Source organism: Nycticebus coucang, chromosome 4, assembly GCF_027406575.1.
Source record: "Nycticebus coucang isolate mNycCou1 chromosome 4, mNycCou1.pri, whole genome shotgun sequence".
Taxonomy (NCBI): domain Eukaryota; kingdom Metazoa; phylum Chordata; class Mammalia; order Primates; family Lorisidae; genus Nycticebus; species Nycticebus coucang.
Genome location: NC_069783.1, coordinates 41,192,866 through 41,214,958, shown reverse-complemented (window position 1 = coordinate 41,214,958; position 22,093 = coordinate 41,192,866). Strand labels below are relative to the sequence as shown.

Sequence of the window (22,093 nt, the reverse complement as noted above, 5' to 3'; positions counted from 1 at the left end):
TTGTGTGACTTCCACAAATGTGCCACAGTGGGCTGAGCCATTCTCCTGTTGGTTGACATCTTGAGCTCTTTCCTTTTGGTACTATTATGAATAAAACTGCTAAAAGCATATTTGCACAGTATTTTTACTTTTATTTTTCTTGGGCAAATACAGGAGTGGAGTTGCTAAGTCATAAGATAGGTTTATGTATAGTTTCTTTGCTTTCAGTAGGTTTTTTGTTGTTTGTTTTTTGAGCCGGTGTCTCACTTTGTGGCCCTCGGTAGAGTGCCGTAGCGTCACAGTTCACAGCAATCTCCAGCTCTTGGGCTTAAGCGATTCTCTTGCCTCAGCCTCCCAAGTAGCTGGGACTATAGGCACCCACTACAACGCCTGGCTATTTTTTTGTTGCAGTTTGTCCGGGGCCAGGTTTGAACCCGCCACCCTCAGTATGTGGGGCCGGCACCCTACTCACTAGGCCACAGGCGCCACCCTGTTTTCAGTAGTTTTTTATTGTGGAAATATAACATAAAATTTACCATTTTAACCATTTTTAAATTGTACAATTTAGTGACATTTAGTACATTTACTAAAGATGTTTTACAACTGTCACCACTATATCTTTTTTTTATTTTTTTATTTTTAAACAGAGTCTCACTCTGTTGCTCTGGCTAGAGTGCTGTGCCATCAACCGAGTACACAGCAACCTCAAACTCCAGGGCTCAAGGGATCCTCCTGCCTCAGCCTCCAGAGTAGCTGGGACTACACCTGCCACAATGCCCAGCTAATTTTTCTGGTTTTAGCAGAAACAGGGTCTCACTTTTACTCAGGCTGGTCTCAAACTCCTGAGCTCCAGCAATCCTCCCAGCTTGGCCTCCCAGAATGCTAAGATTACAAGTGTGAGCCACCGCACCTAGCCATGACTATAATTTTTTATTTTTATTTTTTTGAGACAAAGTCTTACTGTCAACCTGGGTAGACAGCCATGGCATCAGAGTTCACGGTAACCTCAAATGCTTGTGCTCAAGTGGTCCTCTTGCCTCAGCCTCCAAGTAGCTGAGACTATAGGTGCCCACTGCAACGCCTGGCTAGTTTTTCTAATTTTAGTAGAGACAGGATCTCACTCTTGCTCAATCTGGTCTCGATCCCCTGAGTTCATGTGATCCACACTCCCCGGCCTCCCCAAGTGGTAGGATTTCAGGCGTGAGCCACCACGCCCAACCTATCATTTTTTTATTGTGATAAAATATGCAGAACATAAAATTTACCATTTTAACCATTTTAAGCATATAATTTAGTAGCAATAAATACATTCACATCATTGCGAAATCATCACCACTATTCATCTCCACAACTTTTTCATCATCCCAGCCTGAAACTCTATACCCATTAAGCAATAATTCCCCATTCTCTCCTCTCCCAGAGCACCCTCAGTATTCTACCTTCTACTTCTACAAATGTGACAAATCTAGGTATTCATATAAGTGGAATCATCTACTATTCATCCTCTTACATATATGTTATTTTACTTAGCATAATATTTTAAGGTATATCAATGTTGTAGCATGTATCAAAACTTTATTCCTTTTCAAGTCTGAATAATATTTCATTATATTCATATACCAGTTTTTTTTTCTTTTTTGTTGCATTTTGGCCAGGGCCAACTTCAAACCCACCACCCTCGGGATATGGGGTCGTCGCCCTATCTACTGAGCCACAGGCGCTGCCCCATCTACCAGTTTGTTTGTTTTTTTTTTTACAGATTTTTTTTTTCCATCTACCAGTTTTTGATACATCCATCTGACAATGGACATCTGGGTATGTTCTATCTTATGGCTATTGTGAATAATGTTGCTATGAACATTGGTATACAAATTTCTGAGTTCCTGCTTTTCATTGTCATGGGTATATATCTAAAAAGTGGAGTTGCTGGAAGATACAGTTAATCTATGTTTAGTTTTTAAATAAATCACATACTATTTTCCACAGCAGCTGCACCATTTCACATTCCCACTGACAATGCACAAGCATTCCAATTTCTCCCCATTTTTTGCCAACAACTGTAATTTTCTGTTTAGGTTTTTGTTTTTGTTGTTTTTGCTATTGTTTTTAATAATAACCATCTTCGTGGATATGAAGTGGTATCTCATTGTGAGTTTAATTTGCATTTCCCTAATAATGATATTAGCATCTTTTTCTGTGTTTCTTGGCCATTGATATGTCTTCTTTGGAGAATTGTCTATTCTAGACTTTTGCCAATTTATTAAGTTAGATTGGGATTTTTCTTGCTGAGTTTTAGGAGCTCTTTTTTATATTCTGGATATTAACTCCTTATCAGATACATGATTTGCAAATATTTTCTGCCATTATTCAGGTTACCTTTTCACTCTCTCTCCCTCTCTCTCTTTTTTTTTTTTTGAGACAGAGTCTCACTTTGTCACCCGTGGTAGAGTGCCATGGGGTCATAGCTCACAGCAACCTCAAACTCTTATGCTCAAGCATCCTCTTGCCTCAGCCTCCCGAGTAGCTGGGACTGCAGGTGCCCGCCACAACACGGGCTATTTTTAGAGATGAGGTCTCACTTTTGATCAGGCTGATCTGGAACTTGTGAGCTCAGTCAATCCACCCACCTTGGCCTCCCAAGTGCTGGGATTACAGGCGTGAGCCACTGCGCCTGGCCTTCTTTTCAGTCTCTTGATAGTGTCCTTTAATGCATAAAAGTTTTTATTTTGATGAAATCCTGTGTTTACTTTTATAAGAAACTGCCAGACCCTTTTTGGCAGTAATTGAGCTACTTTATACCCTCACCGGTAATGTCGAGTGTTCCAGTTCTCCACATCTTTGGTAATACTTGCTGCTGCCAGACTGTCAAGTCAGCCATTCTACTTGGTGTGTAATAGTATCATTATAGATTTAATTTGTAGCTCCATGAGAGCTAATGATGTTGAGCATTCTTTGACATACATCTTCATGAAATATTTGTTCATTTTTTTTGAGACAGTCTCACTGTGTTGCCCTTGGTAGAGTGCTGTGGTGTCACAGCTCACAGCAACCTCAAACTCTTGGGCTTAAGCGATTCTCTTTCCTTAGCCTCCGAAGTAGCTGGGACTACAAGCACACACCACAACACTGGCTATTTTTTGTTGCAGTTGTCATTGTTGTTTACCTGGCCCAGGCTGGGTTTGAACCCGCCAGCCTCAGGGCTGTAACCACTGTGCTACGAGCCCTGAGCCTTTTTTTTTTTTTTTGAGACAGAGTCACACTTGTCACCCTTTGTAGAGTTAAGACGAGGTCTTGCTCTGGCTCAGGCTGGTCTCAAACCTGTGAGCTCAGGCAATCCACCCGCCTCAGCCTCCCAAGTGCTGGGATAATAGGCGTGAGCCACCACATCCAGCCTTGCCCATTGTTTTGTTGGAGTTTTTTCTGTTTGTTGTCTTTTTGTTTTCTGGGTTTTGGTCCTTTTTTTTTTAATTTGTGGGAATGGCTAAATGATTTTGGGCAAGTCACTCTTTTTCTTAAATCCTTCGATCATAGGTAGTAGGTGTGAATCCCTCCAACACACCCAGCCACAAAAAATATCAAGCACAGCCACTGCTAACAGTACCCTGGATTCCTAAGGGCCCACACATGTCCACTCCCCTCCCAAGGCATCCGGGATCCATGCCAGGAAGACTGAGAGAGCTGCCACAGGATCCTGGAGTAGGGGATGGCTAAGACACGGTGATTGGAAGAGAGACAGTAGCATTCAGTGGCCCCGGGCAAAAAGAAGGAAAAAGGACCAGGGAGTTGTGGAATATCTTCATTAAAGGAAGACAGTAAGGCTTAGAGGGAGAACTCAGCGGCCCTGGAGCAGGAGAAAATGGAAATGGAGCAGTTATATAAACTCTACTGAAAGCCCAACATAGAGCTGGCCTTTGAGTATCTCCTGGAGGGACTTCCTGTCTTTGAGGTAAGCAGAAGACATAAACTTTCTGTCCTACTTGCAGAGAGCCCTGAAGAGCTGACGCTGACCACAGTCAGATGAGGCCTTTCTCTTCAGCTGCCCTGCCCCACGCAGCAGCAGCTTTGTGGGGATAGTTGGCTCCCTTCCAGGGCCACAGCCGATTTTGTTGCCTCCATTAAGGAGGCAGTGCATTGGAGGACCAACCACTTTTATTATAATCTTTGATGCCCTGATCTTAGAACCTAACTAACCCTTCCTGAGATACAAATCACAACCATAAACAAATCTGTTATAATAGAGAATTAAGCTTACAAAAACAGAATCAGTCAAGTGAGAAAAGCTATGAAAGTTATTTAACAGAAAGAATGTAATACAGAGAATTGTTAACTAGTTGTTAACTGGGTTTAAAATGTTTAAATAGTTAACTGAATGGGAGACTGAGATGGGCAGATCACCTAAGCTCATGAGTTTAAGACCAGCCTGAGGTAGAGCAAGACTATGTCTCTAAAAAAATAACCGAGCATTGTGGCGGGCACCTGTAGTCCCAGCTACTCAGGAGACTGAAGCAAGAGAATTGCTTGAGCCCAGGAGTCTGAGGTTGCTGTGAGATATGATACCACGGCACTCTGCCAGGGGCAACAAAGTGAGACTCTGTCTCAAAAAAATAATAATAATAATAGTTAACTGAAAAACAAACAACAACAACAAAAAATGTGTGGTATCACACATAAGTTGCAACTGCAAGAATAAGTAGCTACCCACCTAGGGCTGAGGGAAAAAAATGGAAGAAGTAGAATCATTAAAACTTAGACGTTGTGGCTCAGCGCCCATGCACAGTGGTTACTGCGCCAGCCAGATACACCGAGGGTGGCAGGTTCAAACTCGGCCCAGGCCAGCTAAACAACTGCAAGAAAAAAGTACCTGGGCATTGTGGTGGGTGCACATAGTCCCAGCTGCTTGGGAGGCTGAGGCAAGAGAATCGCTGAAGCGCAAGAGTTTGAGGTTGCTGTGAGTTGTGATGCCACAGCACTCTGTGGGTGACAGTCTCAAAAAAAAAAACTTAGAAGTTGGGGCTGGGTGCAGGGCTCACACCTGTAATCCCAGCACTCTGGGAGGCCAAGGCAGGTGGATTGCTTGAGCTCAGGAGTTTGAAACCAGCCTGAGCAAGAATGAGACCTCGTCTCTACTAAAAATAGAAAAAAAAATTAGCTGGTTGTTGTGGCACACACATTGTAGTCCTAGGTACTTAGGAGACTGAAGCAGGAGGATCACTTGAGCCCAGGAATTTGAGGTTGCTGTGAGCTAAGCTGATGGCACAACACTCTAGCCCAGCAACAGAGTGAGACTCTGTCTCAAAAAAAAAAAAAACTTAGAAGCTGGAAGAAGACCTCTGAAAAAAAGTGGTAGGGCCACTTTAAAGCTGATTCTGCATGTACCAGGAAAACTTCAGACTGGATTTAGAAACTGCTAAAAGAAAGAACTGGTCCCCTCTTCCCCCTCCCTCTGTGCAGGCTCCCTCCATGACCTTGCTTGGGAAGAGTGGAACATAGCACCAGCTGGAGTATGCAGGCTCAGTCCCAGCATCAGGCAGAGGATAGAAAGCAAGTTTGGAACTGAGAGGCAAGGGGCTCGGTATCATGTCAAACATAGTGAGCCTGAGGGCAAACAGGAAACTTTTGAGAATAAACCACCCATCCTCTATTCACCCAGAAATGTGAGAGTAATCTTAAGCACAAATAGGCCAATGTCCAGGCATCTGCCATATAGACTTTACTTTTGTTGTTTTCTTTGGTAGTTCTGTTAGCTCAGTTGTTCCCAAACTTTAGTGTCTAAGAATTACTCTCAGACTTCACACTATACTCTGATCCTCTCCAAGGAGAAGTCATTCCTCTCCGATTACTTGAAGAGAGTACGGGCTAAGGAAAGTAGTGGTGAGTAGCAGGCTGAGACATCAACAGCTTCTCAACAGCTTCTGTTGATTTCCCAGAAATGAGTATATGATTGAGAGTATAAGAGTGCCGAGGCCCCAAAAGACAAACAATACAAATATTGGCAAGGATGTGGAAAAATCAGAACCTTCACACATGGCTGGGGGGAAGGTAAAATGGTGCAGTCGTTTTGGGAAATGATCTTCTTTCAGTGTTAAACACTAAATCTAGTAAATGAAGGGCATAAATATAAAATCCAGAAATACATGGGAACACAAAAAGAGGGGCCCTTATTGGACCTAGAATTGCAAGGAATCTGAGGACTTGAAACTACTAGGGATGCCTAGAGAAGACAAGATGAGGTTAAAGAAAGAAGCTGCAGCCTGGGACACACAGGGGAGCCCGGGGTAGGGTGTCTCCAGGGGTGCTGGGAACAGTAGAAGATGCTTCATACTCAAGGGGCTGAAGATGTAGGAGAACCCCGGAATGACTGCTAGCGTTACTAGCTGAAGAGAAGCACTGAAGCATAGGGACCTCGTGGACCCCCAGCATGGCCCAGGCAACTGTGATGGGTTTTCTAGTCCAGACAGTAGGGAGCCAAGAATGTGAGAGTTTAAAACGGAGAGACAGGGCAGTGTTCTGGGGTGGCTTGGACCACGCAGGAGGCACTAGAGTGCCCAAGCCCAGAAGACTAGGTACTGAGATGCCCTACCTGGTAGCAGCTCTTGCCTTTCCCCGACCCTCTGAAAATAGCACGGAGAGCAACTCCTGCCTCTTCCCCAAGCAGGCACACAGAAACAGCCAACAGTCCACCAGGGATTGTTAACCATAAGGATGACTTTGCACAAGGCCAACTTTTGAGAAAAGCCAGTACTATCAAAAAAGAGACCAGAGGGTGGTGCCTGTGGCTCAAGGAGTAGGGTACTGGCCCGGTATACCGGAGGTGGCGGGTTCAAACCTGGCCCCAGCCAAAAACTGCAAAAAAAGTAAAAAAGAGACCAGAGTTGAAAGATGTACCTAAGAGACACAACAGACCCAGAAGAATGGTACTATGTGGCAAAAACTGGCAATTCTTCACCAAGTCTGCTTTGCTTTCCTCCTGGGAACATAGACTTCCCTGAAGTGCGGTGAGACCCTGTGACTGGATTCACAATGGAAAGTGAACAGAATGGTGCACACCATGCTGGCTAGGCCCGGTCCACAAGTACCTCCACTCTCTCTATCCCCCTTTTGGCCCTCTGGCTGTCACTATCCAGGGCAATTTTGGAAGTTACATGATGAAGGAGACAAGCTCCTCTGTCTGCTTCTGTCAAATTAGGTCCCCAAGTGGCTGTGGGAACCATGCTACCTCCCCATGGACCCTTCCACTGGGGTTAAACCACTGAGGGATGAGAAGGGAACTTCCACTGGGTTAAACCACTGAGTTTGAGGTGTTTTGTAATTTGCTTTTAATTCTTGCTACAGCAGCTCATATTATCGTCACTAATATAAAGGTCTTGTTTTAAAATAATTTCCTTGAAGATACAAAGGAGAATCCATGAGATAAAGACAGACAGGTGTGAGAAGAAACCAATTAGAAACTTCATAAATATAAATCTATTGAAACGTAAAACTCAGCAGATAAGCTGAATAGAATCATCTATTCTATTCATGAGCTGAATAGAATATATCAATTAAACAAAAAGAAAAAACAAACAAACAGTAAACTGGAAGATAAAGCATCAGAACATTTCCAGAATGCAGAACAAAGAAAGATGGGGGGAAAGAAGAAAAAGTTAAATGATATGGAGATAAGACCCCGACATTCAATATTCATTAGAAGAATTCCAGAAGTTGATATTAATAATACAGAGGACAGATAAGAAACAATGTTTTTTAAAAAACAGCCAAGACTTTCACAGATCTGAGGATAAACACACACACAAAGAATGAATCCAGGAAAAGTAATGAGACATCAGAAGTGATAGTTAGCTAATATAATAGAAAACCATACTGGCATATCTAAATATTGTTGTATAAAAATTTTAAGCACGCCTGTAGTCCCAGCTAATAGGGAGGCTGAGGCAAGAGAATCACTTGAGCCTAGGAGTTGGAGGTTGCTGTGAAATATGATGCCACAGCATTCTACCAAGGGCGACAAAGTAAGACTCTGTCTCAATAAAAGAAAAAAAAATTTTTTTGAGCACTAATCTTTATATTACGGCAGGGAAGTTGCCACCAGGGAATTCCAGAAGGAGGTTAAAGTTTTCTCAGACTCCCTTATTCTTGCCTTGTTCAGGAGTGTGTATAAATACTGATTAACATTTATATTATTAGAAATCTACAAGTTTACATATATTATGTACTTGAAGAATAACTACTTGACATATAGGAATAGAAAGTAAAAGTGAAATGGATCAAAGAAAACCTAATCAAGGCCAGGCACAGTGCTCACGCCTGTAATCCCAGCACTCTGGGGGGCCGAGGCGGGTGGACTGCTTGAGCTCACGAGTTGGAGACCATTCTGAGCAAAAGTGAGACTCCGGTCTCTACTAAAAATAGAAAAACTATCATCACCACCAGATTTGCAGTAATTTGTTATAGCAACTAATAAAATGATTTTTTAATGGAAAAAAATAGAAAAACTGAGGCAAGAGGATCACTTGAGCCCTAGTTGGAGGTTGCTGTGAGCTATGACGCTACAGCACACTACTCAGGGCAACAGCTTGAGACTCTGTGTCAAAAAAGGAAAAAAAAAAAAAACCAACTGACTGGGCACAGTGGCTCACGCCTGTAATCCTAGCCCTCTAGGAGGCCAAGGCAAGTGGATTGCCCGAGCTCAGGAGTTTGAGACCAGCATGAGCAAGATAGAGACCCTGTCTCTAAAAATAGCAGGCTCCTACAGTCTCAACTATTTGGGAGGCTGAGGCAAGCCGCGTAGGTGGAAGCGCAGCAAATCTAAGCGAGAGTAGTGGGAAGACCCCCGCCTTTGGAGATGAGGAGGGGTCGGCTTTTATAACTAATCTCCCGCCCGCGCCCCGCCCGCGTTGGGGTCTCCCAAAGCCTCGCTGGTCCCCACTCTCTCAAGAGACCAGCTCCTCCCCCCCCAGGAAGCCGGGAGCCCAGCCGTCTCGGCGCAGCGAGGCTCCCGAGCCCGAGTGTGGGATCAGCGCGCGGGGCAGCGCGGCTGCCGCGGACTGAGGAGGGTTCGAAGCGGCGCGGCGGCCGAATTAGGGCCGGGGCGAGGGAAGCGGCGGCTCCCGACCGTGACAGGGGAGTAGTGTCGGGCTGAGGCGAGGTGAGGCGCGGGGTGCCTCGGGAGGGTTCCCCGCGTCCGGAGCGGGACGGCTGCGGAGGCCCGCGGGGACGCGGGCGGTGGCGCCCCGCCTGGGCAGAGTGTAGACAGCGGGGTGCCGAGCCCGGCGCTGGCGGAGAGATTGGGGCGCCCCTCCGCCATCCCTCCCCGGCGCGCCGGGCTCGCCTTCTCAGCGGTCTGCCGCGGGAGCGACCGGCCGGCGAAGCTGGGGCCAGATGAGAGACTGGCGGGCTGGGGGCGGGCAGCGAGCGAGGCGGGGCGGGAGCCGCGGGCGGGAGGGCGCGGGCGGCCGGGGGCGGGGAGCGGGGCGAGCCGACGAGGGCAGGCGGCGGGCGGGTGGCCGGGCAGCCCGCCTCGCTGGCCGCTTTGCGCCACGGGCCCACGCCGCAGTGTTTTGCGGACGGCGCCTTTTCAGACAGCCCAGTAGAGCCCAGCTCAGCGCCCGGCAGCCTTCGACGCGATGTTCCGCCGGAGCTTTAATCGTTTTTGTGCTGGAGAAGAGAAACGAGTTGGTATAAGTACAGTGTTTGTTGGCAACCGTCCACTTTCAGAAACAGAACCTTACATTGCACAAAGATTTTGTGATAATAGAATAGTCTCATCTAAGTATACACTTTGGAACTTCCTCCCAAGAATTTATTTGAACAGTTTAGAAGAATTGCAAATTTTTATTTTCTCATCATTTTCCTTGTACAGGTCACAGTAGATACGTCAACTAGCCCAGTTACCAGTGGGCTTCCACTTTTCTTTGTTATAACTGTTACAGCCATCAAGCAGGGATATGAGGATTGGCTGAGACACAACTGACAATTAAGTCAACAAGAGCACTGTTTACATTATTGAAAATGCAAAGCGAGTAAAGAAAGAAAGTGAAAAAATCAAGGTTGGTGATGTAGTAGAAGTAGAGGCAAATGAAACCTTTCCCTGTGATCTTATTCTTCTATCATCTTGCACCACTGATGGAACCTGTTATGTCACCACAGCCAGTCTTGATGGGGAATCCAATTGCAGGACACATTATGCAGAACGAGATACCACTGCACTGTGTACAGCTGAATCCATTGATGCTCTCTGAGCAACAATTGAACGTCAACCTGACCTCTACAAGTTTGTTGGGTGAATCAATATCTATAGTAATAGTCTTGAAGCTGTTGCCAGGTCTTTGGGACCTGAAAATCTCTTGCTGAAAGGAGCTACACTAAAAAATACTAAGAAGATACATGGAGTTGCTGTTTACACTGGAATGGAAACCAAAATGGCTTTGAACTAACAAGGGAAATCTCAGAAACATTCTGCTGTTGAAAAATCTATTAATGCCTTCCTGATTGTATAGTTATTTATCTTACTGACCAAAGCTGCAGTATGCACTACTCTAAAATATGTTTGGCAAAGTAACCCACACAATGATGAACTTTGGTATAGCCTAAAGACTCAGAAAGAGCGGGAGACTTTGAAGGTTTTGAAAATGTTCACTGACTTCCTGTCATTTATGGTTCTATTCAACTTTATCATTCCTGTCTCCATGTACGTCACAGTAGAAATGCAGAAATTCTTGGGCTCATTCTTCATCTCATGGGATAAGGACTTTTATGATGAAGAAATTAGTGAAGGAGCCCTGGTAAAAACATCAGACCTTACTGAAGAACTTGGTCAGGTGGATTATGTATTTACAGATAAAACTGGAACACTCACTGAAAACAGCATGGAATTCATTGAATGCTGTATAGATGGACACAAATATAAAGGTGGAACTGAAGAGATTGATGGATTATCTCAAACTGATGGACCTTTAACATATTTTGACAAAGCAGATAAGAATCGAGAAGAACACCAGCTCGCCTGAGTTTTGTTCTTTCCTCTTCAGACATCATGTCCTTCACTACTTGTTCCACTACTTTCTCCAGCAATTACCAGTCCCTGGGCTCAGTCCAGGCGCCCAGCTACAGTGTCCGGCCCGCCAGCAGAGCAGCCAGCGCCTATGCAGGCACCAGGGGCTTGGGCTCCCGGATCTCCATGTCCTGCTCCACCAGCTTCCAGGGCGGCTGGGAGTCCGGGGGCCTGGCCACGGGGATGGCTGGGGGTCTAGCAGGAATAGGGGGCATCCAGACTGAGAAGGAGACCATGCAAGAACTGAATGACCGCCTGGCCTCCTACCTGGACAGAGTGAGGAACCTGGAGACCGATAATCGGAGGCTGGAGAGCAAAATCCGGGAACACCTGGAGAAGACAGGGCCCCAGGTCAGAGACTGTGCTCATTACTTCAAGACCCTCGAGGACCTGAGGCTCAGATCTTTGCAAATTCTGTGGACAATGCCCGCATCATTCTGCAGATTGACAATGCCCGTCTTGCTGCTGATGACTTTAGAGTCAAGTATGAGACAGAACTGGCCATGTGCCAATCTGTGGAGAGCGACATCCATGGACTCTGCAAGGTCATTGATGACACCAATGTCACTCGACTGCAGCTGGAGTCAGAGATTGAGGCTCTCAAGGAGGAGCTGCTCTTCGTGAAGAAGAACCACGAGGAGGAAGTAAAAGTCCTACGAGCCCAGATTGCCAGCTCTGGGTTGACTGTGGAGGTAGATGCTCCCAAATCCCAGGACCTGAGCAAGATCATGGCAGACACGTGGACCCGGTATGACGAACTGGCTCAGAAGAACCACGAAGAACCAGGTCAAGACCTGGTCCCAGCAGATGGAGGAGAGCACCTCAGTGGTCACCTCACGGTTTGCTGAGGTCGGAGCTGCTAAGACAATGCTCCCAGAGCTGATGTGTACAGTACAGTCCTTGGAGATCGAACTGGACTCCATGAGAAATCAGAAGTCCAGGTTGGAGGACAGCCTGAGGGAGGTGGAGGCCTGCTACACCATGCAGATGGAGCAACTTAGTTGGGTCCTGCTGCATTTGGAGTCAGAGCTGCCACAGACCCGGGCAGAGGGGCAGCGCCAGGCCCAGGAGTATGAGGCACTACTGAACATCAAGGTCAAGCTAGAGGCTGAGATCACTACCTACTGCCACCTGCTGGAAGACAGGGAGGACTTCAACCTCCGTGATGCCCTGGACAGCAGCAACTCCATGCAAACCATCCAAAAGACCACCACGTGCAGGATAGTGGACGGCAAAGTGGTGTCTGAGACCAATGACACCAAAGTTCTGAGACACTGAGGCAGTAGAGTGGCGTGCCCTTATACCAATAAAGAGTTCAGAGGTCACTGGAAAAAAATAAAAAAGAATCGAGAAGAACTCTTTCTGCATGCCTTGTGCTTATGTCATACAGTAGAAATTAAAACGAATGATGCTGTTGATGCAGCTACAGAATCAGCTGAATTAACTTATATCTCCTCTTCACCAGATGAAATAGCTTTGGTGAAAGGAGCTAAAAAGTACGGGTTCACATTTTTAGGAAATCAGAATGGACAAATGAGAATAGAGAACCAAAGAAAAGAAATAGAAGAGTATGAACTTCTTCACATCTTAAACTTTGATTCCGTTCGCCGACGCATGAGTGTAATTGTGAAGACTCAAGAAGGAGACATACTTCTATTTTGTAAAGGAGCAGACTCAGCAGTTTTCCCCAGGGTGCAAAATCATGAAATTGAATTAACTAAAGTCCATGTGGAACGTAATGGAATGGAGGGGTATCAGACACTCTGTGTGGCCTTCAAAGAAATTGCTCCAGATGATTATGAAACAATTAACAGACAGCTCTTGGAGGCAAAAATGGCCTTACAAGACAGAGAAGAAAAAATGGAAAAGATCATTGATGAAATTGAGACAAACATGAATTTAATTGGAGCCACTGCAGTGGAAGACAAGCTACAAGATGAAGCTGCAGAGACCATTGAAGCTCTACATGCCGCAGGCCTGAAAGTCTGGGTGCTTACTGGGGACAAGATGGAGACAGCCATATCCGCATGTTATGCCTGTCGCCTTTTCCAAACCAACACTGAACTCTTGGAACTGACCACAAAAACTATTGAAGAAAGTGAATAGAAAGACGATTGATTACATGAATTGTTGATTGAATATCGGAAAAAGTTGCTGCATGAATTCCCTAAAAATACCAGAAGCCTTAAAAAAGCATGGACAGAACATCAGGAATATGGATTAATCATTGATGGCTCCATGTTGTCACTCATACTAAATTCTAGCCAAGATTCTAGTTCAAACAATTATAAAAATACTTTCCTACCAATTTGTATGACGTGTACTGCAGTGCTCTGCTGCCGGATGGCACCATTACAGAAAGCCCAGATCGTCAGAATGGTGAAGAATTTGAAAGGTAGCCCAATAACTCTGTTGATAGGTGATGCTGCCAATGATGTTAGTATGATCTTGGAATCCCAAGGGAATAGGTATTAAAGGCAAAGAAGGTCGCCAAGCAGCCAGGAATAGCGATTATTCTGTTCCAAAGTTTAAACATTTAAAGAAACTGCTATTGGCTCATGGACATCTATATTATGTGAGAATAGAACACCTTGTACAGTATTCCTTCTATAAGAACCTTTGTTTCATTTTGCCACAATTTTTGTACCAGTTCTTCTGTGGATTCTCACAACAGCCACTTTATGATGCTGCTTATCTTACAATGTACAATATTTGCTTCACATCCCTGCCCATCTTGGCCTATAGTTTACTGGAACAGCACATCAACATTGAGACTCTGACCTCAGACCCCCGATTATATATGAAAATTTCTGGCAATGCCATGTTGCAGTTGGGACCCTTCTTATATTGGACATTTCTGGCTGCCTTTGAAGGGACAGTGTTCTTCTCTGGGACTTATTTTCTTTTTCAGATTACATCCCTAGAAGAAAATGGAAAGGTATATGGAAACTGGACGTTGGAACCATTGTTTTTATAGTCTTAGTATTCACTGTAACTCTGAAGCTCGCCTTGGACACTTGTTTCTGGACATGATAAATCACTTTGTGATTTGGGGTTCTTTAGCCTTTTGTGTATTTTTCTCATTCTTCTGGGGAGGAATTATTTGGCCTTTTCTCAAGCAACAGAGAATGTATTTTGTATTTGCTCAAATGCTGTCTTCTGTATCCATGTGGTTGGCCATAATTCTTCTCATATTTATCAGCCTTTTCCCTGAGAGTCTCCTGAGAGTATTAAAGAATGTTGAAGAAGTGCCAGGAACCCGAATGTTGAACTGCCTATGTTGTTATCCTACAAGCATATTAACAGTGGTTACAGCTAAAAAAGAAAGCATGAAGAAAACTACAAAAGTTATCATCTCAGGATACTCGATATGCAACAAACTAAATCACTCTCATGTCTAGGGTTCAGAATAAATGTTCATTGAAATACCAAGTGATTCCCATAACTATTTACCATTGTTGTAAGTAGCCTTTATGGCCAAAGCTGTAAGTTAAGAATTATATGAAAGTTGAAGCAAGAATACTTATAATTCTTTCAATAGATTAATATAACTACTAAGTGGGTACTCTTTTAACCCATAACTTTGTGAATGGATTTAAATATAGTAGTATAAAGTAGAAGTTATACAATGAGAATGAATAGATTTTGCTAACATTACTTTTTTTGCCTGGCAGAAGAAATGGGCTGTTTGGAACATTTCTCATTCCTGATGAATGATCATCTTAAATTATTTTTTCAAACATATGTAAGGAATACTTGAATATACACAAGGATAAATCTTATCAGTGGATCAAACAGATATATGCAGCACTTTTTTAAAACTTGCCAATTTGGGAAGAGGAGGGATTAAGATGGTTGTTTCCAAATGGTTGTTCAGCCTGTAGAGCCATGACTCTGTGAACATGAATGTTGTTGTCTTTCATAAATAACTTGGCCAGGGCAATGGTTTAATGTTAAACCATGACATCGATGTTGGTAAAGTCTGAAACTTGTTGAACTAAAAGGAGGCTTTAGCCTTCTGATGAGTTCACTTAAAAACAAATGTGAAATATCTTTTCTTTTTTGGATATAATGACCACATTTGACTGCTAGATTGAAATGGCCTTTAAAAAATATTTTCATATCAGTTTTCATCTGTGTTTGTCTTTCTGGCATGCCTGTACCTGTACTATTATTAATGTTTATATTGTACCTTGATTTGGAAAAGTGTTGGAGTTCAATCTGTATCACTATATTTATATAGTCCATATGGCACACTTGATTCTTCCACATATATTTTGTGTTAATGTTTAGGTGTGATTTTTCTTAAATCCTAGAAAAGACATAATTTAAGCTATCAGAAACTATTCTGTCATTTCTGATCCTTTTTGATTATTCGTTTATTCTCACCTATCAGTATTATTTCTGCGTGTCACAGCTTACTTAAGTGTGCCCTGTTCTGGTAGCCTGTATTTGAGATAAGCTGCTGAAAACAGCTTTATATTCTTTGCCTATTCCAAAGAGCTAAAATGTCTAACCCAGGAAAGCTTTTGATATTTTGTTGTTGTTGTTCTTGTCTTATAGTTGTTAATAGCTATATTGTTATTGTTTTACAAAAGAACCGTAGCAACTGTGAATACAAACAAGAGAGCCACAATAAGTTTATTTAATTCAGAACCATGGGGGAGTTGACATAATCAGAATATCTAGGATAGTAAACATTTAACTAGTTGCATATAAAACTTCCTACAGAAAGAAGGATGAGGGGGGTTTGGAATTATGCCTCAGCTGCATATTACACTACCCTGCAGCTCAAATTCAGAATGGCAATGTTATGTCATAGCAGGGACTAAATCCTTGAGAGGGACCTGGCTTTCCTTTGTGAAAGAGATTTTATCAAACAGCTAAAAATCAGCTATGAGGTTAGCAGATGAAAACTTGAAATAAGCCATTCACTATTCCTAAGCACTACAATCTAACCATTCTACTTATGACAGAGAAGGAGGTAATACGCCCATAATTTGAATAATTTTGATCTGGCAAAATGTCCTTGTAATCTTCACCACTGTTGTCCATGAGGATGTTACCTACTAAACTGAAAACGTTCATTCCATACCTACCACATAAACACCAGCAACAGTATAAATGTAAGCCTAAACTTGCAAAAATTCATATAATTTAGTGATGGAATTTTTTAATAACATGCAGTATATAAATGTGCAGATTTTATGCAAATGTTGACAAAGTCATTTTTCAGCTTGCAAAACAAGACTGCAATATTACATTTTTCACTTAAGCAATTTTTTACATCTATGTTGTTGCTTTCTAAAATGAATATGAATGCCATCTTTTATGAATGCAACTTGCCTTTTTCATTACAGAGATTTTGTTTGATATAATCAATAAACTTTGGTATGATATGATGGGAAAAAAAATGCACAAATTCCTATGCACGCTGCACATATCTTATTTTGAAGTCAAAAACAAAACGAACAAACACAATCACACCGCCTCATGTGGCCCGCAGGCCACAGTTTAAGGACCCCTGCTTTAAACTTTCTGTTGGTTAAACTGTTGTCTAACTGGGGCCTCTGTTACTTGCAGTCATGAGCATTTTGATAGATTAGGAAAGAGGGGAAAAAACAACAAAAAAAGATGAGACAAAGAGAAAGGATGTGTGGCCAACTGAATACCCTCTCCCCATCCACCCCTGCCAAAAATCTCCATGTCCTAATCCCTAGAATCTGTGACTATATTACTTTACATAACAAAGGAGAATTCTGCAGGTGTGATTAAATTAAGGAGTCTGAGGGGAAAGGTTCATCTTGGATTACCTGGGGGGTCCAGTGTAATCACACAGACTCTTATAAGGGAAAGAAGGAGGTTGGAGGGTCAGAGAGGAAATGCAACAACAAACCAAAAGCAGAGGAGGAAATGATGGGTCTTAATGAAGAAGGAAGGCAGCCTGAGCCAAGGACTGCAGGTGACGTCTAGAAGGTAGAAAAGGCAAGCAAACACTCTTTCCTAGGGCCCCTGGAGTTAATGCAGCTTTGAAAATACCTTGATTTTAGCTCATAAGACCTATTCAGACTTCTCACCTCCAGAACTGTAAGATGATAAATTTGCATTATTTTAAGCCCCTGAATTGGTGGTCATTTCTTATGGCAGTTGCAAGAAACTAACACAGATGGGGACTAGAATACCAAAAATTTTATAAGATGTCAGAATAAGTACAAATTTATTTAAGTATCATTAATTAAATAAATATGGAAGGTTTGAGTCCACCCATTAGATACTACAAGCTATCAGTTTGGATTTTTTTTTTTTTTTTTTTTGTAGAGACAGAGTCTCACTTTATTGCCCTCGGTAGAGTGCCGTGGCCTCACACAGCTCACAGCAACCTCCAACTCCTGGGCTTAAGCGATTCTCTTGCCTCGGCCTCCCGAGTAGCTGGGACTACAGGTGCCTGCCACAACACCCAGCTATTTTTTGGTTGCAGTTCAGCCGGGGCCGGGTTTGAACCCGCCACCCTCAGCATATGGGGCCGGCGCCCTACCGACTGAGCCACAGGCGCCGCCCTCAGTTTGGATTTTTTAAAACTCCAGCTATATGCCATTCGTGAAAGCTGTACACACAAATCTAAAATAAAATTACAGGCTTGGCACCTGTACCTCAAGCAGCTAAGGTGTCAGCCACATACACCAGAGCTGTGGGTTCAAATCCAGCCCAGGCCTGCCAAACAACAGTGACAACTACAACGAAAAAATAGCCATGCATTGTGGCGGGCGCCTGTAGTCCCAGCTACTTGGGAGGCTGAGGCAAGAGAATCGCTTAAGCCCAGGAGTTGGAGGTTGCTGTGAGCTGTGATGCCACAGCACTTTACTCAGGACGACAACTTGAGGCTCTGTCTCCAAAATAAATAAATAAAATAAAATAAAATTACACAGAGGTTATGGGCATATGTATACACATGTGTCTGTTATCCACTGTAGTATAATGACCCATCCCCCAAATTGAATTACTTAAAGTAACAACCGAGACAATTGGGCAGGCCTGCCGGTCTCCCAGGATCTCTGGTGCAGCTCCAGTCCTCCAAGACGCCGTCCACGCTGGTGCGGCTGTTGGGCAGTCCTGCTCTCTATGCTCTCTCATCTTCAACGCTGTTAGAGCAGCCTTCTGCACATGGTGGCAGCAGTGTTCCAGGTGACGACATCAGCAGCGGCAAGACCTGATGAGGACTAGACTTAGATGTCCCAAGTCATGCTGCCTTTCGTATTCAAAGCCAGTCACAATGCCAGCAGTGATTCAAAAGATGGGGAAAAAAGACTCACTGTCTTTTTTTTTTTTAATTTCAGATTAACGTGAGGGTATAAACAACCAGATCACAATATTTGAATCTGCTAGGTAGAGTCCCTCTTGTAGTTGTTTCCTGCACCCAAAAGGTGTGCCATACACCCCTGTATTGTGTCCATTAATGGGAGCACACCAGTGCTCCCTTCCTCCCTTCTCCTCCCTCTCTTGTCCCCCCTCAACTTGAGTTGAGTTTTTCTCCTATGTGGTGTAAATGGAGTTGAAACACATTCTTCTTAGGAAAGACTCCATCTCTTAATGGAAGAGTGGCAAAGTCACCCTGCAAGGAGTATAGATTCAGAGAGGGAAGGAGTTTTTGTGACTTTTTTAAAAAGTCAATTTAACATATCTAGGAAATACTAACACACAAAGCATGTGTAGCAATATTAATACCAAAGTTGAAGTCAAGGTGAAAAGAAACTAAGAGGCAAAATGTCTTAGTGATTAAAAAAACACTATGCCAAGAAAATAAAATAATTATGAAAATGTTTTCACCTAATAACATAGATTTGAAATATGTAAAGCTAAATCTGTTAAAGTTTAAAGAGAAATCGACTCCCCAAATTCCAATATTAGAATTAAACGGGGTGGCGCCTGTGGCTCAAGGAGTAGGGCGCCAGTCCCATATGCCGGAGGTGGCGGGTTCAAACCCAGCCCCGGCCAAAAAAAAAAAAAAAGAATTAAACGGACCTCTCTTAGAAACCAAAATATTAACCACTTAAAAAAAAAAAAAAAAGGATCAGGGCTGGGTGCCTGTGGCTGTAGCAGCTAAGGCACCAGCCACATACACCTGAGCTGGCAGATTCGAATCCAGCCTGGCCCGCCAAACAGCAATGACAGCTGCAACCAAAAAATAGCCGGGTGTTGTGGCAGACGCCTATAGTCCCAGCTACTTGGGAGGCGGAGGCAGGAGAATTGCTTGAGCCCAGGAGTTGGAGGTTGCTGTGAGCTGTGATGCTACAGTACTCTATCCAGGGCAACAGCTTGAGGCTCTGTCTCAAAAAAAAAAAAAAAAGGATCAGGCGGCGCCTGTGGCTCAAGGAATAGGGTGCCAGCCCCATATACTGGGTGTGGCGGGTTCAAGCCCGGCCCCACCAAAAACTGCAAAAAAAAATGGATCAAGACTACCAGAGTAACACAATAGCTTGACCTTTAGAACAGCATTCTAAGCAGAGAAAACACATTCACAAAACTTGACCATAGACTAAGCTGCAAAAATTAAAATCTCCTTATCCCCAAATAATACAACACAGACCATAATTCTCTTGCCACTGTAGGAAATCACGGTCCTTCTCTTTTTGGTTGGTTCGCTGAAAGATCAACTCACAATTGTGGTAGATTAATAAAAGAAAGGTTTAATTTCAAATACCGTGCACATGGGGGGAATCACAAGAATGATTACCCAAAGTCTCCCTGATGGTCAGTGACCTTTAAAGATGCCTTTTAGAAGGGAGGGGAGAGAGTGTGGAAAGTATACCTGTAGCAGTGTAGCAAGTGGTTGCTAGAGGGGATGAAGGTAGATGGGTGGAAACAAACTGAATTGTAGATCAGGGGTCCTCAAACTTTTTAAACAGGGGGCCAATTCCCTGGTCCCTCAGACCGTTGGAGGGCTGGACTATAGTTTAAAAAAAAAACTATGAACAAATTCCTATGCACACTGTACATATCTTATTTTGAAGTAAAAAACAAAATGGGAACAAATACAATTCACACTGCTTCATGTGGCCCGTGGGCTGCAGTTTGAGGACGCCCGTTGTGGATGAACCTGAGAGACAGGCTTCAAAAGACCTTAGGGCCAGGTCTATTCCTGTGCAATAAGGAAGTCAGCAGCCTCTTCTGATTCTAAATCAGGTTACTCAGGTTTTATAGGAGAGAGGCCAGTGCTTTCTGATCACGAATGGCTTTTTAATTCAAAATATTCTTTATGCCAAGGAATCATATTTTGGAGTGAAATTTCCTTAGCGCCTTCACCACAATGTAATAAAACTAGAAAATGAAAAACAAAACCGGGCGGTGCCTCTGGCTCAAAGGGATAGGGCGCCGGTCCCATATGCTGGAGGTGGTGGGTTCAAACCTAGCCTTGGCCAAAAACCACAAAAAAAAAGAAAAAAGAAAAACAAAACCAAAAAAATAGCCAAATAAAACACCAACATATGTCTAGAAAATTTTAAACAGACCTGTAAATAATTCAAATTAAAGGGACAGCAGAGCCAGAGCCTAGATTTCCAAATGACCAGTACAGTTCATAATCTGGCCTTTTATTCTCATCAAGTTCTTTGTTCTTCAATATCTGCTGAATTTATGAAAGGGTGGGGAAGTGAGAGAGACTGGGAGTCAGAGACAGACAAAGATAGACCAAGGTAGGCTGGGAAGGGGATTGGTTGGAGCAACTAGTTTAGGTATTGGAGAATTAAAGGATCAGATAGTTGTCACCAGCCAGGTTCACCCAAGCCTAGAAGCATCTCCTGGTCTCAGTGTCTGGGCATGCACACACTGTCCAGGGGACGCCAGAGCAGGACATCAGCAAGCAGGACGGGTATTAAGCTGAGATCCTAGGGTCGATGTAGTTTGCCTCTGAGTCTGTGGTGTGAACGAGCTTCTGCATGCAGAAGAGAAAGGTGGGCCCTAAGCTCCAGAAACCAGAGGGGCCTGAGGGTCACTACCCAGAGGGATTCCAGATGGCTCAGATTCAACAATGCCAGAACACACAGATCAAATGGGAACTGTTTATTCCCTGAACTAATCCCAAGTGGTATATCCAACACCCAAGCTAGTCTTGCCAACCGAGCAGACCAGAGGTGGTACTTTATCTCCACAGCACAAACCAGAGGGCATATTTGGGGTAGTGATTACACAGCAGTAGATTAGCCTATGTATAGGTTTAATCTGGATAATTCAGACCCCCCAAATTCTACTTGTGGCCCCAATTATTCATGTTATTTGACTACATCAATAAAATCCAGGGTAACTATCATTTTTCCTTTGTACTATGTAATAGAACATCTGTCGGGCTGAAATCATTATTTTTCCTTTTAGTGTGAATTCATTCATGCCTTCACCCACCCACCCACCATCTCTCCATTTAACAAACATCCAAAGCAAACCTAACACATCATAGATCTTTGATATCGCATGTGTCATGGTTAACATCTCCTCTGGTTATTTGTCGTTGGGAAGAATAAAGACGGTGGTGTGAGTGCTAAACAATATTCTAGGAAGAAATGCTCAGCTAAAATGTTCTAAATAAATACATTTTTTTAAAAAGGAGAGAGAAAAGAAAAAACAAGTGGGAGGCAGGGAGGAAATAAGAGAGTCCCACTGAGCTGGGTGGGAATCCTGCTTGGGATGTGTCTGGGTTTTGACCTTGGCTTGCACCAGGGAAGTCAATATGTCTGAAATGCTGAGAAAGCCAGCCCAGCCAGGCTGCAGGGAGAGGGCCCAGCCAGCTGGAAGGGCAGGAGTTGGAGGAGGGTAGAGTTTCTTCAACTCTGTAGCCAGGATTCCGGTGTCAGAGCCCTGGGCCATTTTCCTTCTCCCACCCCCACCTACCACTCCCCACTCCACCTCCTTCCAATTTTCCTAAAAATTCTGAGTCCTGCACACTCAGGACCCAGCCCCCAAGGATAACTGCGTTAGAGCCCCTCTTGCGGGGCTGTAATCATCTGCAGTTTGCTCACTCCACGCCCCCCCCCCACCGAGATTCCTGAGGACTAGGACGTTGAGGTCCTTGTCTGC

The 22,093-nt window shown here is 43.8% G+C and overlaps 2 pseudogenes; both read left to right on the top strand.

Moving 5' to 3' along the window:
* The first annotated feature begins 11,011 nt into the window (after positions 1-11,011).
* On the top strand, positions 11,012-12,332 carry LOC128583876 (keratin, type I cytoskeletal 18-like; annotated as a pseudogene).
* A 26-nt stretch (positions 12,333-12,358) lies between these two features.
* LOC128583875 (phospholipid-transporting ATPase IG-like) lies at positions 12,359-14,425 on the top strand (annotated as a pseudogene).
* The last annotated feature ends 7,668 nt before the right edge of the window (positions 14,426-22,093 follow it).